General features: G+C 41.0%; 1 protein-coding gene across 6 annotated transcripts in view; it reads right to left on the bottom strand.

Annotated features, from left to right (window-relative positions):
* The window catches only part of LOC124796248 (alpha-L-iduronidase), a 232,588-nt gene that overhangs the window by 199,913 nt on the left and 14,384 nt on the right, over positions 1-18,291 (bottom strand). The window lies entirely within an intron of this gene.

The following is an 18,291-nucleotide window of genomic DNA, read 5'->3' as shown; positions in this document are numbered from 1 at the left end:
TAAGTATGGAGAAAATATAACTTATATCATAAAATGTAGCTATAAACACTTGATATTATTTACGACAAAATTTCCACATTTAATTATAATTCCCCAACATATCACATGTCTTTAATTGAAACTCTATAAACAATATAATAAAATGTTATAAATGAGCTGCAGTAGTAGCTTTTCAGAGTTGCTAGACTTGTAATATCTGAAGAGGAATAATAAACAGCGCAAAAAAAGACTCTAATTGCATGTAACGCAAATGACAACTGCAAGTCCTATAAGGAGAAAGGAAAGCAGATTATCTAATAATAGCAGCAGAGACTGGTATCTGGCTGACAGCCACAAAGAAAAATGAGTGTGTAATGAAAAATCCAGAAAGAAAAACAAGAAAAACAGAACAAAGTTTTAGTAAGCAGCCTAAAATTATATGCCTTATACTAATTCTAAATTTATCAGCTTTACTAATAATAAATCAGATTCACTGGAGCCAGTTCACACCAAAGGCCAACATTCGTTTGGTCACCTTAATGATAGGTGATGCATTTCTTGAAAGTCTTTTCGGGTTTGCTGCCGGATCCTAAAATCAACTTGACTCGATATTTCGGCGATCCAACTGTTCGCCATCTTCAGGAAATGCTATTGCATTTCCTGAAGTCGAATTGCAATCTTGCATCAGTTCTCAGCAGGACTCATCAACAGAAGCAGCATTTCCTGAAGATGGCGAACAGTTGGATTGCCGAAATATCGAGTCAAGTTGATTTTAGGATCCGGCAGCAAACCCGAAAAGACTTTCAAGACTTATTACGCCGGGAAAGCCTACATAGTTACATGATGCATTTCTTGCTCAATTCATTTGTTTCTGGACTTCAAATCACCTCAATTCAAAGGAAAAGTCATTACATTCAGAAAAGTGAAAATATACTGTCCAACACTACAATGAAATTTGCTGACATTTTAATTAATAGAATATGTTTCAGTGCTGCCTCAGTCATTTTATTCATATGAGCTTGCCTCCTATGAGTTCTTCTAGTTTCTTAAGCCAAAAGAAATTAGATAACAACAGCTGTTTCTGAATGATGATGCTGTAGTATCTATTAACAATGAGTAGCAGGACATTTCACAATAACTGCAGGCTAAATCAAACAATGAAAACTTCAGGTTGGAATATCAACAATATGAGAAAAAGATATTTATGTCAATTAAGTCATCAAGGCAAAGGAAAAAACTTCCTGGAAACATTATGAAATATACCAGATTATTGCTGAAAGGTTGAAATGGAATGATACAACACAAATTAAGCTTTATGGATGCTTAGAAAGTGCAAAAACGGGAGAAATCAAAAGAATGAGTGCAACAGGTAAAAACATTGAATAAGTTATTGCTTTTAGAAAAGTGCATTCAGCACACAGAAAGGTTAACTATAATTCTGGAGTACTTAAAATGATAATATACAAAATGTTCATGTGTGCCTTCACTTACAAGTAAAAAAGGATAGGTAGATTAAATTTCAGTACAATGTCAAAAGTCTGTTAGGGGAAAGTATGTTTGTAGTGAGGTGAAAAAATGTAAGCTATATAATGAGGAAAAAAGGATGTGATTATAATTTGATGGCACTCTTAAGGCTTGAACTTAAAAATTCTGTCAATTCAGGAGTCAGTGAGATAGCTGTGAAATTATTACAATTAGTTGAAATTACATGTTATTTGATTTAGTGACCAAAATCTACAAAACAGGAAGTGTACCATCTGGAATACATCACCAAATAATAACACTTATGTATGAATGCATATATCCCCAACTGATTTTCTTTTAGTTAGTAACAAAGTAAAGTTTGGTTGAACTCTGTAATTCATAATCACAATACTAGAAGTAAAAATAATTTGCATGCAGAATATATATTACTAGCTAGGATTGAGAACGGAGTTTTATCCTCTGTCATACAAGCCTACAACAGGTTAATGACAGATGTTAGGCAGGTAATTGAGAATACCCAAAGTTTCAAAAAGAAAGTAAAAGAATACTTCATTAGTCAATCATCCTGCAATTTATCTCAATATTTTTACTCAGGGACGTGAATTCCAGATAACTCTAACATTTTTATTACATGTACCTTGAGCTTTCCAGTGTACAGATAGCTGACAGTCCTCTATAAAGCAACATAACTACTTTGTTTGAAATATTAAAAAAACATCTGCTGAGCAATTAGGAGAAAGAGCAGTGGCTTTTTCCAAAGGAACTGTTTTCCCTAATACACATATATAAGTAATTCCTATAAATAACAGTGTGACTAGATTAGCACAAGCCATCATCTGTTGTTAGTACACTTTACAGAAGCAGCCAACCGTCATTGCCTCTGCCTGTTAATGTATAATTTGCTCATTGCATATTCCTAAAGGCTCCCCTTCACGATGGTATCTATGGCGTATGAGATGGGGATGGACAGATGAATGAACGAAAAAATGGAAGGAAAAAAAAAGTAAGCACTCATGGTGTACTTGAGATGCTGAGTGGTCGACAGGAACATAATACTGAAATTTACAGCATGAATCTTCCATGCTGCAGTAGACAACAGAGAGTGTGGTGTTTGGAAATTTCCTGTCACATTGAAACTGTTTACTTGACTGGGACTTGGACCGAGCACCTTACCTTTTGTTGAAAATGCTCTTGCTGAGAGAGAGGTCCAAGCACAAATATTGACCTGCTCACACAGCTTTCCTTCTGCCAGCACCTCTGCACCTCTCTCCTACTTTCCATAGTTCACTGAAGTTCTGCTGCACCCCTTGCTTCCATTTTTTGGGAGAACTTTGTGAAATTGTAGTTCATTTGTAAAGAAGACCGCATATAGGACACTAATGCGACCTATTCTTGAGTACTGCTTGAGTTTTTGGTGTGTACACCAGATTGCATTAAAGGATGATATCAAAGAAATTTGAAGGCAGGTTGATAGATTTGTTACCATTACACTGTGTGCACAGTGGCACTGACAACGATCATCAGACACCGTCACCAGAGGTCATCTGATAACACTGGCTGACAGCATGGTCATAGTGAGCCTGATCTACTACTCAGTCTTTGGCAGGTTCAAGGAAGTTAGGTTAAGTCCACAAAAAAAGTCCAGTATAGTAGCTATAAGCATGTAAGATATGCCACTCTTTTCACTCGAACAAATTAATTTTTGAGGTTATAATCTAGGTATGCCTAAACTTTCCAATACAGATTTTACCTATTTGAGGTTTTGAATAAACCTGTGATTCCAGTTCATAAATTCCAATCTATATCCTGACTATGATATTTGCATCCTCAGGATGCCGCAAACTCACTCTTTCATGGACTAAACTTATGTTTCTCATGCTCCATATTTTGTGTGAGTAAGTCAGTCAATTTCACCAATTGCCATCTGAAGTCTGTATGTCCAGGAGATAAGATAGGCTATAGTGTGTCTACGCACATAGTGGTGTACTGATTAGAAGATCGGCCCCCTCTGGCTGATTTCGGTCGTCGGCAGAATCCAGCGATATTGGGGTCTCTGTGACCACACCCTTAGTTTCGAACAACACAGAAGTATTACAGAGATGATTTGGGAACTCAAATGGGATGAAGATAAGATACAAGAAATTAGGGCTCATACAGAAGCTTATAGACAGTTGTTTTTCCCTCACCTTATTTGCAAATGGTACAGGGTATCCTCTGCCACACATCATAAGGGGTTTGCAGAATATGAATGTAAATGTAGATGTAGAAAGGATATTATGGCGAAATGGATAGTAACAGCATAGGTGGTTGTTACCAGATTTAATGTTTCACCCTGAAAAGGAGTGTGTGTGTCATTTTGCAACTTTAAACCTTGCAAGTCCAGAAAAATATGCAAGAGAGTAGACAGAAATTTGGCAAGTAGGAGAGAGGTACAGGCACAACTAAGCCATGGAGATTGGTAAAGAGTCATGCCCGGATAGCTCAGATAATAAGAGAACTGCCTATGACAGGGAAGGGTTTGAGTTCAAGTATCCACTTGGCACACAGTTTTAATCTAGCAGGAAGTTTCATGATTGGAACTGTTGCTTTTGGGTTATGCCCATCCTCATGCAAGGAACCCCTTGAGTGTGAGGTCACAAGTACAGTCTTTAGTAAGGCTCATTTGAAAGTTTTGTGTTAATAATAATTATGACAGGAAAAATATTAGCTGCTAATGACTCACCAAGAGCATAACAAGAGTGACAAAATGGGAGTCCGGGAGGTGCAGTGATCAACCTGCTATGGAATGTATGTATTATACTTTACAAAATGGATATCATCAACATTCAAGAAATGTTCAAAACAAACTATTAACTTGCACTATGAACACTGAATGAATAATGGCATACCACAGTGATCACAAAGATTTGAACCATCAAGATCAAAGGCTAATTCCTTGGGAGTTACAGACCATGCAGGATTTGCAGCTAGGATTCACTCTTAAAGAATGCATATAGAATCAATCATATTGGTGCAATGAGGTGATGAGAACTGACTGAATGTGATGGCATGCAACTGAAAGCAAAACAGTCTTTCATGGAGCTTATTGTAAAACTGGCTATCCTTTAATGCATAGCTGCAAATATTGTGATAATATGTTTCATAGGTATGAAGAAAACAAACATCCAGAGGCTGAACTTGTCCATTGGTTCCTGGCAGTATGAACTGGAATGTCGTACATTTTTCAGGAGGCATAGTTTGCTCTAAAGGAGTATGGTTTTTATGCACAGATCAGGTATCAAGCAAAAGCAAGTTATTTTGACCAGCTATTGGCCAAAAGCAGTGCTCATGGTTGTAGTTCCCTGACAGCCATTTTCCCACCCTTGCTTGCTGTCATGTAAATATTCCCTAATGCTGTTACAAGATCATTCACACAGGAAAGAGTCATTGGGAGTAGAGCACCTCCAGCTTCTTGCAGCACAATAGGTAACTTTTCAGCCAATTTAACATCCAGACTAACAGACAGCATAATTGTATATGAAAGCATTAAGGCATTGATGTTAATTGATCTTGATACAACTATCTTGGTACCTCTAATTTCCAGAGTTCCTCTTCAAATCCCAACTGGTCAGAGTTGATAACAACTTCCTTACAGAACAATGGGATAAGTTTGTTCATCTCATCCACAAATTTTCAGGCCAATTCCACAGTTTGCTGTGCATCATCAAATTGAGCTTCATTTCAAATTTTGTTATTTTAAGTCTTTCAGTCCTGTAGCACTGTTTGAAGTTATGCAATCATCCACCACTTCCCTTGAAGTCACTCTAATCTATATCATGCAAAATACGATGAACATAACATAACAAGTGTGCCTTGTACTCCTTTGAATATCCATAATTTTCTTTTATTTACTACATGGTTATATTGCTGCAGACGTATTCAAAATCTGTTCATAATTGTATTTTTACTGTGATTATTTTCTGTGTATGTAATTATGTTTAGTATCCATTCCTTGGAGAATGATTGTCCTTTGCTATGTTAGATTGAAGACAGGATATGTGGCTCCCTGTCTGGCAAGGATGATCAACTAAGTGACTCAAAACCTACTTCAGTATCACTTTCACTTGTTAAGCTCATATCGTCGTCATTGTGCTCCTCATGTACTTTATCTGTACAGTAGATTGTATATGACACAAAACATTCCACTGATTCATCTTGTAGAAACACTAATATTTCATCTGCTACTTTTTTCTCACTCTGCAAAATTCCTTGGTTTCTTTTTGACCAAATGTCTACTTCAGCAACTGTTCTTGTAGATATAATTCAATGTTTGCTTTGTTAATCATTGCCATTGTTCTGCTTTGTACAACACTACTGGCACTCTAGCACTGTTGTGAGTTTCTCAGGGTCCAAGCAGTTCAACTATGCTATGTAACGTCAAGTTGTGCTCACCACTGGACACCCCCAGTCCTGTCCCCTGTTGCCATTAGCAGCCAATATTGTGGTTGCATGGTAGACAGTACGTGGGGCATAGAATACCATAAACATCATCGGCCTTTTGTGACCTCCTACTCAATGGGGATCAAGAAACACACACACACACACACACACACACACACACACACACAGAGAGAGAGAGAGAGAGAGAGAGAGAGAGAGAGAGAGAGAGAGAGAGAGAGAGAGAGAGAGAGAGAATCATTGCATCATTGCCTTACCCTGGTCACATTATCCCAGCACTGCAGTCTGACAGAGTTATGGAGTAGATGAGAGGAACAAGGAGGAAGGGTGGTGTTGAGGGAAAAAAAAGGTGAAAGCTATGGGGAAAAGACAGCAAGGCAGCTAGATAAAAGTGGCACTGAGGAACCAGCCTTTGTGCAGGCAAGAGAAGTTGCATGTCATATGGGGGAGTGTTTGGGGAGGGGGTGGAGCTGTAAACAAATAAGTTGCCAGTTCCAGATGGAGCCACAGTTTAGTTTTATAAAGAGTATTCTTCAGCATTGGCCCCTTACTTAATTTGCATTTATTACAAATTTCTCACTCAGTGCAAAGTCCCAAGCAACCAGAAAAGGTGAAGGTGACCACAGTATATAAGAAGAATAAAAGAAAAGATCCACAAACTTATAGATCGATAGCCTTAACATTGGTCTGCTGCAAAATTCTTGGACATATTCCACGTTCAAATAGAATAAATTTCCTTGAGACAGAACAGCTTATGTCCACAAATCAGCATGGCTTTAGATAGTCTCTCTCATGTAAAACTCAACTTGACTTTGTCTTGCCCAATACCCTACAAACCATGGATGAAGCACAATAGGCACATTCCGTATTCCTAGATTTCCAGAAAGTAATTGAGACAGTGCTGCACTGCAGATTGTTTACAAAGATCCAAACTTAAGGAATAGATATTTGACTAGATAACTTTTTTAGGGAATAGAACCCTATATGTTGTCGAGGATGATAAGTGTTCTTCAGAGACAAGGTTATTGTCAGAAGTGCCCCAGGAAACTGTGATGGGATCTTCCTTGTTCTCTATATACATGCATGATCTAACAGATAGTGCAAGCAGCAATCTGCAACCATTTGCGATACCAAGATGCTGTAATGTATGGGAAAGTGAGTGACATCCTTGAGTGACTTTAGAGAATACAGAGTGACTTGGACAGAATTTGTATTTGATGTCATAAATTGTAGCTTCCTCTAAATGAGGAGGAAAATCCATCCTGTAATGATTGAATACAGAATTAGTGGTGCGCTGCTTGACTCCATCACATTGATGTGACATCTAGGGGTAATGTTCCTAAGGAATATCAAACAGGCTAGGGGGAAGGCAAATGGTTGACTTTGGTTAAGTGTGTAAAATCTAGGGAAGTGTAACTCATCTATAAAAGAGACTGACATTTTGTGATGTTATGCCTGCAAGGTCAACAAAACATCATACCTCCCAGCATTGAAAGTTGCCTAGTTCCCAAGCATCCACTACTCACTGAAAAGCAGATTTCGTTGCATTCCACTAAGTGGCTCTACCAGCTCTGCCAGAAGTTGCAGGTTGCGAAAATCTACTTGCTTCCATGCTCCATATGACCAAAAATAGATCCTAAGATATCCCGCCACAGGATGGTATTTAGGCCGGTGCGTGGCCATCCATCAGCAGTTCACTCCAAGCCAGGACTCCAGTTCAAACATCCAGTTCCATGTGGACTTTGCCGTCTCAGCTGCCGACTAGCTGCCACAACAGACAACACCTGGATCACTTCGCCATTGTTGACAGACCTATCTTTGTGGTTGTGGATGTTGAAAAACTTTACTTACATTATTCTTGTAGTACACTGACTGTAGACTGTTCCCAGGGGATTTTAACTCCGTGCATAGATGGAAAAACTTAAATTGTTTGTTGCATTTTAACACCATGCCAGGACAGACGAGCTTAAACTCTTAGTTGAACTTTGCTTGAAGATGGTCTCAGTGAGACTTAGAATTTTCGTTTGTGTAATGACCTTGTTTTCTAAACTAGAGTCTCCAGCCAGCGACTTTCAGCTTGTGAATATTGTATTATTACTCATCAGAGTGTCAAACAGTTTTCTTATTTTTGTCAACAAACTTTTTGAAGAATTTGTGCCATATATTTTGCCAAACACAGCATGTTTTTCAGTGGTGACAAGGATTATTAAAAGCTTCATGTGTGTACCAACAGCGACATTTAGTGAGTTGCATGTGCTCTCAGACCCTGTATAGTTTCTCTTTGTTTTTTAGAATGTCTGAAACAACAGATTTTAGTGCACAAGTTTTTCTGATGCTCCAGCATATGTTACCAGCTCTGCAACTATGGCAGACAGTATCTGCAGTTTCAACCTCAATGATAGAGGTATCCAACCATCTCTCCAGAATTGACACCATGGTCAAGGCATTCTGTACAGCAGCCCTGTCATTCCAGGCATTTGACTGCAAGGTTAAACAATGGGGTGACTACATCTCAAGGATGCAGCAGCACTTCCTGGTGCTTTTTTGTTGGGTTATGTAGGACCAGAGATATATCATTGTCTTGTACAACAACTTTATCCTGAGACAGAGCCCCATGCCCTCCCATATGATAGGGTCAAATCCAATTTCCTTAAATATTTTGATTGTCAAGTTCATGCAGCTGCAGATAGATGTAAGTTCTTCAGTTGTCATAAGCTCAGCACACAATCATACAGAGAATGGATTGCATGGTTGCAATGGCTATCCAGGGACTGTAGATTTGTGCACAGTAATCAGGTCTCCAAACAGTCATATGCAGCTTCATTTGTCAGGGACATGATATTAGTTCATCCTCTGGATGATGAACTCTGAACGGACTTGTTGAAACTGAAAGATCCTACGTCAGAAGCACGTTTGTCATCATTAGGGCTTTTGAACAATCATTGCATTCAGAAGCAACTAGGCAAGACCTGTTACAAGTTTCTGCAACCAGGACAACCCGTAGACTCTGAACACCAGTCAGAATGCAATGACAGATGGCACAAAAAGACCAGGCACTAAAATGTCGACCCAGATAATTGCCACTGTGTAGCCAGTGTTTTATATCACACCCCAGTCATCAATGTCATTACCGCAGGGCAAAATGTACAACATGTGGAAAGTCAGGTCACTGGGCAGAACTATGTCAATCACTGTGCAAATTGTCAGTGGACCACAACAGGGGCAATTCACTCAAAGGAGAAACAGTGACCAAAACCTTATCCGAACATACCATATATCAAATCTGTGTTCCCAACCACCACAAACAGAATCTCTCTGACAATCTATACTGATGACGGCCACTTGGATTGCAAATTGACACAGGTTCCTCTGCCACAGGTTCCTCTAACTGGCAATCCTAACAGCGGGTGGGCACCACAACCTTCCAGCCCATGGACTCTCAGATGAGGACTAATAGCCATGGAATTTTGTGTTTTTTGCAGCAATTCACCGCAAAGGTATAGTATGCTGCCCAGACTTGCAGAGTTCATATCCTTGCAGTGGACACTCCAGGAGCAGTAAACCTATCTCTTCAATGCATTGGGACTAGAGACACATGACTCTACACCCACAATCCACTCTGTCAGTGTTTCCAAGTTCCATCACAAATTGTTTGCAAAATTCAATTCAGTTTTTTATCAACCAGGATCACGTGTCAGAGAGTTTGAAGTACATATACTCCAACTCCCATCTGCCACCTCAAATTTTTTGAAGCACATAATGTACCTTTTGCCTTACAAGACAAGCTGAAAAAAAAAAAAAAACAAAAAAAAAAAAAACAAAAAAAAAAAAAAAAAAAACTGTGCCTTATGTACAGGTGGTGATTTCAAACACACAATAAACTCTCAGCCTGTGGTGGACTCATACCCAATTCCAAAGGTGGTGGATATCTTGACCTGTATAGCGGGTGCGCAAATTTTTCCTAAAATTGACCTCAAAAATGCATACCTTCAGCTCCACCTGGATGTAGAGTACAAGAAGAAGCTGGCAATCAGTACTTACAGACTTCATCAGTACAACTATCTACCATTCAGAGTGGCTAGCAGCCCAGCCATTTTCCAAAGAGATATCTAAAATCTCACTTGTGAAGTGCCAGATATAGCAAACTGGAAAAGTGTAGCTTCTATACAGAACAGGTCAAATACTTGGGGCATGTCCTCAGTGCTACAGGCATTCATCCCACACCTCAATATGTGGAGGTGGTCCAAAAATTGCCCACACCAAAAGATAAAGACCAACTTAAGTTCATACTATGAAAATTGAGCTATTACTGGAAATTTGTACTACAGGACCTCTTCATAACCATTGTTGCTCTTTCTCAAGGCTTCGGCATCCACCCCCACCAAGACAGCTCACTGCCTACAGCAATGGGAACTATTTTTACCTGCTTATAATTATGGCATCCAATTTCATTCCACCACACAACATATTAATGCCGATCTTCTGTTCCGATTGTCAGTACATCAGGACTCAGAATTTAACTAGGAGGCAGAAGGATATTCACACTTAGGCAACAACCTCCCATTGGATGTGATGCTGGTGACCACACACTTCGCAAACAACTCATCATCTGGGAACTCCTTTGATTTGCCCAGCAAGGGTGAACCTCCAAATGAAGACACATCAAAAACCCAGAAATCCAGGCATACTGGTGCAGAAGACACAAGCTTTCAACCATCCAAGGCATACAACTCCTACAGAGCAAGAGTGACCAGACAAGAGCAGCTATTCAGATGTCACTACAGCAACGACTGCTGGCCCTGCTCCACAAGGGAGACTGGAGGGTGGTCCTTACCAGGAGGTTGGCTTGCCAGCATGTGTACTGGTGTGGTCTCAGTGTTGCCATCACACAGATGCTTGCAGCTTGCGCCACCTGCCAGAGCAAGCAGGCCACAGCACCTCATCAATTCTTCCCATGGCCGGACACTTCAGTGTCATGATCAAGGCTGCAACCGGATTTTGCTAGATTGTTTCTGGGCCATACCTGACTCATAGCCATTGATGAAGGTAAAGATTTTCCTTATGTCTCCCATATATCAAACACCTCACCCAGTTGAACCATCCAGATATCGGCAAAAATTTTTTCAATGGAAGGGCTGGTAACTGATAATGGGCCACAATTCACTTCAGACAAATTTATTTTCTTTTGTGAAAAGAATGGAATACAATTAATACAAATGCCACCTTTTCATCTGGCCTCCAATAGCCTAACATAAAGCTTTGTCTGCATGTTATAAAATCAAATATCAAAATTTACACTGCACTCACTCTGTGGACGAATTCTTGACCTTGTTTTTAGATTCATATCACGCCACTCCACAAGACAAAGCCTTGCCAGTAGAAAAATTACATGGCCAACCACACAGGTCACAACTTTCAATCACACATCCATAAGTCAATCAGGAGCTATCACAGGGAACCTATTGCCAATATTATATCCTTCAGGATCCTGTTTGGACCCTTGTACTTTTTTAGGGGGCACCAACATTGACTACCAGCAAAAGTAACAAAACTCCTTGGCAGGGCCATGGCCAAAGTCACCATGACAAAAGGCATAGTCTGCTGAAAACATATAAACCAAATGCGACCTTGTAAAGATAAAAATGCAAACACAGAAGGATTACCATTCTTTCTTTTTACAGAGATGGGGACAAAAGAGAGGCAGCAACAAATCAGCACAAGGTCATCCCAACTGTAGCCATTAACCAGATTCATGGACCAGCTTGCACCCTCGGAACCGATGCTGATGGTATTGGACAACATTCCACCCCTGCACCCCACCTCCCCTTCCACCACCACCAACGACCAAAGGCAGCAAGGAGACATTGAAATAAGTTTTGTCCTCTATGCCCCTTTTGAGTGGATGGGGGAGGGGGATGGCATGTTATGACATTATGTGTGCAAGGTCAACAACATATCATATCTCACAGCATCAAGGGTTGCCCACTTCACAGGCAATCACTTCTCGTGGAAGGTAATTTCCTAGTGATCCACAGGGTGGCCCTAGCAGCAACACCAGAGTTTGCGGGTTGCAGGATCCTGCTTCCTTTTACCATCTACATGACCAAAAATAGATCTCAAGATATCCTGCCACTGGATGATATGTAGGTTAGCACATGGTCATCCATCAGCAGTTCTCTATAAGCCAAGACTCTAGTTTGGACATCCAGGTCTATGCCAACAACACCACCTCTGGCACCAACCAGCCACAGTCATTAAGGAAAATGCCCTGGGTCACTGTGCCAACATCAACAAACCTGTCTTTGTGGTTACAGATGTTGTAAATCCTCGCTTAAATTATTCTTGTAGTACATTGGCTGTAGACTGTTCCATGGGAACTTTAACTCTGTGCTTGGAAGGAAAAAGTTAAATTGTTTCCTGAATTTTAAGACCTCAAACTTTGCTTCAAGAGAGTCTCAGCAAGACTTAGCATTTTCGTATGTGTGACAAACTTGTTTTCTAAACTATAGCCTTCAGGCAGATTTTCAGCTTGCAAATCTGGTGTCATTATTCATCAGAGTAGATGAATAGTTATGAATAGTTTTGTTATTTTTGTAAACAAAATTTGTGAATAATTTGTGACATTTTTTCTGTTGCCTATGGCATATTCTTCAGAATTCCATATAGATCATTTGTATGGACAGTTACTGAGTACTGCTGGAGTGTTTGGGTTCCTCATAATGTTGGGTTACAGGAAGACATTGAATCAGCTGAGGCAACCTCTCAGGCTGACACATGATAGCTGATACAGAAGAGCAGAGTAGGACAGAATAAATGTTTATTACAAAGTTTAAAAAAATCTATTACTGGTACATAAATCTTGTGGAAGTTGATTACACTATGCGTCTCTCTAGGCACCTAAAGATGGAATTATACAATCATGAAAATGGCAGCACTGTCAAATGGACAGAACGATAAAGAATACAGCTGTACACAAAAATATTTATATTTTATTTATGATGAAACTTAAGTCCTGTGAAGCTGATATTGACATGAAAATTATAGTGTATCACTGCTACTTAGAGTATGCCATAAGTAATGGAAGAGAGAGAGTGTGTGTGATAGAGTGGGGCGGGGGCAGGGGAGAGAGGGGTCAATAAACACACATAATTCAAAGACCAGTCATTCACAGAGGTCAACATAATGTGTACAATATCAGAAAGAACAACAGTTTCAAGTTTCCTTACCACACATTGAGACATTATTCATGGATAATATACCATACAGGTATAAGAATTCATAACAACGGAAATTTCAGACTATCTAACAGATCAAAACGAAAATTTCTGTTCCGACACTGACAATGTTGAGTGTTTATGGGAAAAGTTCAAGGCAATCGTAAAATGCGTTCTAGACAGGTACATGCCGAGTAAAACTGTGAGGGATGGGAAAAACCCACCGTGGTTCAAGAACAAAGTTAGGAAACTACTGCGAAAGCAAAGAGAGCTTCACTGCAAGTTTAAACGTAGCCAAAACCTCTCAGACAAACACAAGCTAAACAATGTCAACATTAGCATAAGGAGGGCTAAGCATGAAGCATTCAGTGAATTCAAAAGTAAAATTCTATGTACCGACTTGACAGAAAATCCTAGGAAGTTCTGGTCTTACGTTAAATCACTACGTGGCTCGAAAAAGCATATCCAGACACTCTGGGATGATGATGGCATTGAAACAGAGGATGACACACATAAAGCTGAAATATTAAACACGTTTTCCAAAGCTGTTTCACAGAGGAAGACTGAACTGCAGTTCCTTCTCTAAATCCTCGCACAAACAAAAAAATGGCTGGCATCAAAATAAGTGTCCAAGGAATAGAAAAGCGACTGAAATCACTCAACAGAGGAAAGTTCACTGGACCTGACAGGATACCAATTCGATTCTACACAGAGTACATGAATGAACTTGCCCCCCTTCTAACAGCTATGTACCGCAAGTCTCTAGAGGATAGGAAGGTTCCAAATGATTGGAAAAGAGTACTGGTAGTCCCAGTCTTCAAGAAGAGTCGTCGAGCAGATGCGCAAAACTATAGACCTATATCTCTGACAGCGATCTGTTGTAGAATTTTAGAACATGTTTTTTGCTCGCGTATCATGTCATTTCTGGATACCCAGAATCTACTCTGTAGGAATCAACATGGATTCCGGAAACAGCGATCGTGTGTTGTTCATGAGACCCAGAAAATATTAGATACAGGCTCCCAGGTAGATGCCATTTTCCTTGACTTCTGGAAGGCATTCGACACAGTTCTGCACTGTCACCTGATAAACAAAGTAAGAGCCTACGGAATATCAGACCAGCTGTGTGGCTGGATTGAAGAGTTTTTAGCAAATAGAACACAGCATGTTGTTCTCAATGGAGAGACATCTACAGACATTAAAGTAACCTCTGATATGCCACAGGGGAGTGTTATGAGGCCATTGCTTTTCACAATATATATAAATAACCTAGTAGATAGTGTCGAAAGTTCCATGCAGCTTTTCGTGGATGATGCTGTAGTATACAGAGAAGGTGCAGCATTAGAAAATTGCAGCGAAACGCAGTAAGATCTGCAGCGGATAGGCACTTGGTGCAAGGAGTGGCAACTGACCCTTAACATACACAAATGTAATGTATTGCGAATACATAGAAAGAAGGATCCTTTATTGTATGATTATACATTAGCGGAGCAAACACTGGTAGCAGTTACTTATGTAAAATATCTGGGAGTATGCGTGCGGAACAATTTGAAGTGGAATGATCATATAAAATTAATTGATGGTAAGACGGGTGCCAGGTTGAGATTCATTGGGAGAGTCCTTAGAAAATGTAGTCCATCAACAAAGGAGTTGGCTTACAAAACACTCGTTCGACCTATACTTGACTATTGCTCATGAGTGTGGGATCCGTACCAGATCGGGTTGACAGAGGAGATAGAGAAGATCCAAAGAAGAGCGGCGCATTTCGTCACAGGGTTATTTGGTAAGTGTGATAGCGTTACGGAGATGTTTAGCAAACTCAAGTGGCAGACTCTGCAAGAGAGGCGCTCTGCATCAAGGTGTAGCTTGCTGTCCAGGTTTCGAGAGGGAGCATTTCTGGATGAGGTATCGAATATATTGCTTCCCCTACTTATACCTCCCGAGGAATTCACGAATGTAAAATTAGAGACATTCAAGCACGCACGGAGGCTTTCTGGCAGTCGTTCTTCCCATGAACGATACGCGACTGGAACAGGAAAAAGAGGTAATGACAATGGCACGTAAAGTGCCCTCCGCCACACACTGTTGGGTGGCTTGTGGAGTATAAATGTAGATGTGGATGAAATGGGAAAAACTTTCATTACACTAATTTAGTATTTACTAAAAAAGAAATAACACCCCATCACTGTTCATAAATGCTATCCTGAGTAAAATAATTACTAAGTCATCAGGGCACTATCGTCAGAAAGTAATTTGGAGGACTTGCTGGATTCTTCAAGCTGAGATTAATTTAGGTATTTAAGGTTACAGATGGTGTCTCAATTATGTTATCTTTAAGTACTATTGTAGATTGTGACACTGTCAATCTGCTATTTGTTCTCACTGAGTCTCCTGAACAACAAAACAAATGTAGATATTTTTACACAGCCAATTAGTAAAGTTAAGTCAAACAAAGGAAAAACCAGGATGGAATGTAAAAATACTGTAAAACACAACTCACAGACACAACTGCAATCTCAGGTAACTGAGACCACACTGTGAACAGCAGTACCAGTGCAGGATGGGAGTGGTGACTGGGTAGGGGTGAGGAGGAGGCTGGGACAGGGGCGGTGAGGGATAGTAGGGTAGGCGTGGCAGACAGTGATGTGCTCATGGGGAAACTGAAGTGATGAGGTGGAAAGAGGGTAGGATAGCTATGTGCAGTCAGGAGATTAGACACAGGGAGCAGAGAGGTGGGGAGGGGGTAGGTGGTTAGTGGAAAAGAAAAGAGGTAAAAATGCTGCGTGTGATGAAGGGATTAGGGCTGTGTAGTGCTGGAATGGAAACAGAGAAGGGGCTGGATGGGAGAGGACAATGATTAACGTAGGATACATTGCAGGGAAAATTTCCACCTGTGCAATTCAGAAACGCTTGTTTCTTGGCCACAGTTTGTTGGTGGCCATTCATGCAGAGAGACAGCTTGTTGGTTGTCATGCCCACATAGAATGCAGCACATTGGTTGCAGCTTAGCTTGGAGATCACATGACTGATTTCACAGGTAGCCCTGCCTTTGATGGGATAGGTGATGTTTGTGACCAGACTGGAGTAGTGGTGGTGGGAGGATGTATACGACAGGCCTTGCATCAAGGTCTGTTACAGGGGTATTACCCATGAGGTAAGGGGTTGGAAGCAGGGGTTGTGTAGGGATGAACAAGTATACTATGTAGGTTTGGAAGAATCATGGGCAGGAAATTACTCATTTCAGGGTACAACAAGAGGTAGTTGAAACCCTGGCAGAGAATGTAATACAGTTGCTCCAGTCCGGGCTGGTACTGAGTTACGAGGGGAATGCTCCTCTGTGGCTGGATAGTGGGACTCTTTGTGAGGTGGTGGGAAACTGGAAAGATAAGGCACGAGAGATTTGTTTTTGCACAAGTTTGGGAGGATAATTACGGTTTGTAAAGGATTCAGTGAGACACTCAGTATATTTCGAGATGGACTGCTCGTCACTGCAGATGCGGCGAGCAAGGTTGGCAAGTCTATATGGAAGCATTCCCCTCGTAACTCAGTCCCACCCAGGACTGGAGCCACTGAATTACATTCCCTGTCAAGGTTTCAACTACCTCCCGTCATACTCTGAAATGAGAAATGTCCTGTCCACTATCCTTGCCACCCTCCCACAGCAGTATTCCGCCGTGCACCAAACCTACACAATATACTCATCCATCCTTACACAACCCCTGCTCCCAATCCCTTACCTCATGGCTCATACCCCTGTAATAGACCAAGCTGCAAGACCTATCCTATACATTCCCCGACCACCATCTTCTCCGGTCTGGTCACAAACATCACCTATCCCATCAGAGGCAGGGCTACCTGTGAAACCAGTCATGTGATCTTCAAGTTAAGCTGCAACTAAAGCTGTCTGTCTGCATGAATGGCCACCGACAATCTCTGGCCAAGAAACAAGTGGACCACCCTTTTGCTGAGCACGCTGCCAAACATGACATCCTTCATTTCAATGACTGCTTCACAGCATATGCCATATGGATCCTTCCCACCAACAATACCGTTTCTGAATTGTGCAGGTGGGAACTTTCCCTGCAATATATCCTGTGTTCCCGTAACCCTCCTGGCCTAAACCTTCATTAGTCAGTTAGTCATTGTCCTCTCCCATCCAGCCCCTTCTCTGTTTCCATTCCAGCATTACACAGCTCTAATTCCTTCATCGCACCTCTCTCCTTTGCCACTCCCCCCCTCCCCCTCCTCTCCCCACCTCTCTGCTCCCTGTGTCTTATCTCCCAACTGCACATACCTACCTTACCCTCTTTCCATATCATCCCTCTGTGCTCACCAACAGCATGTCACTGTCTGCCACGCCTACCCTATGATCCCTCCCCCGTCACCACCCCAGCCTCCTCCTTACCCCCACCCAGTTGTCACTCCCATCATGCACTGGTGCTGCTGCTCACAGTATGGTCTCAGTTGCCTGAGACTGCAGTCATGTGTATGTTAGTTGTGTTTGCTTGAGTGTGTATGTGTGTGTTTGCAGTCTGATTATGACAAAGGCCTTACTGGCCGAAAGCTATTATTTGTGACAGTCTTTTTGTTGTGCCTATCTGCAACTCAGCATCTCTGCTGTATAGTGAGTAGCAACTTTCCTTTTCACAATAAAGTAAGTAAAATTCCATTTCTGACTACTTTCTTCAAGGAATCCCTGAGATGCACCATTCTATTAGCAGGCAATTAAAGTGTTATTTTTCTGAATAAGAGAACATGTGTCACTGGTTCAGTCTTCCTATTTAGACATATGGGATCATTGCTTCATGACTCATCTACAGCCATCTTCTCTTTTTTCTTTCCAGTGTTGATCATGATACCGCCAATTGGTAATGGTGAATAGGGGAATCTTACATCAAACAATATTTTCCAGCAGAAAATGAGACAAATTTAAATAACATGAGTAGATCAATAAGTAGCACAAACAGTAGCCTGCCCGGTTAGCCGTGCGCTCTAACGTACTGCTTTTCAGGCAGGGAGGCGTGCTAGTCACCGGCATGACTCTGCCCGATTAGTGTTGAGGTCCGGTATGCCGGCCAGTCTGTGGATGGTTTTTAGACAGTTTTCCATCTGCCTCGGCGAATGTAGGGTGGTTCCCCTTATTCCGCCTCAGTTACACTACATCGGTGATTGCTGC

The sequence above is a fragment of the Schistocerca piceifrons genome, chromosome 4, assembly GCF_021461385.2.
Source record: "Schistocerca piceifrons isolate TAMUIC-IGC-003096 chromosome 4, iqSchPice1.1, whole genome shotgun sequence".
Taxonomy (NCBI): Eukaryota; Metazoa; Arthropoda; class Insecta; order Orthoptera; family Acrididae; genus Schistocerca; species Schistocerca piceifrons.
Note: the sequence above shows the minus strand (reverse complement) of the source record. Positions and strands in the feature narration are given on the sequence as shown.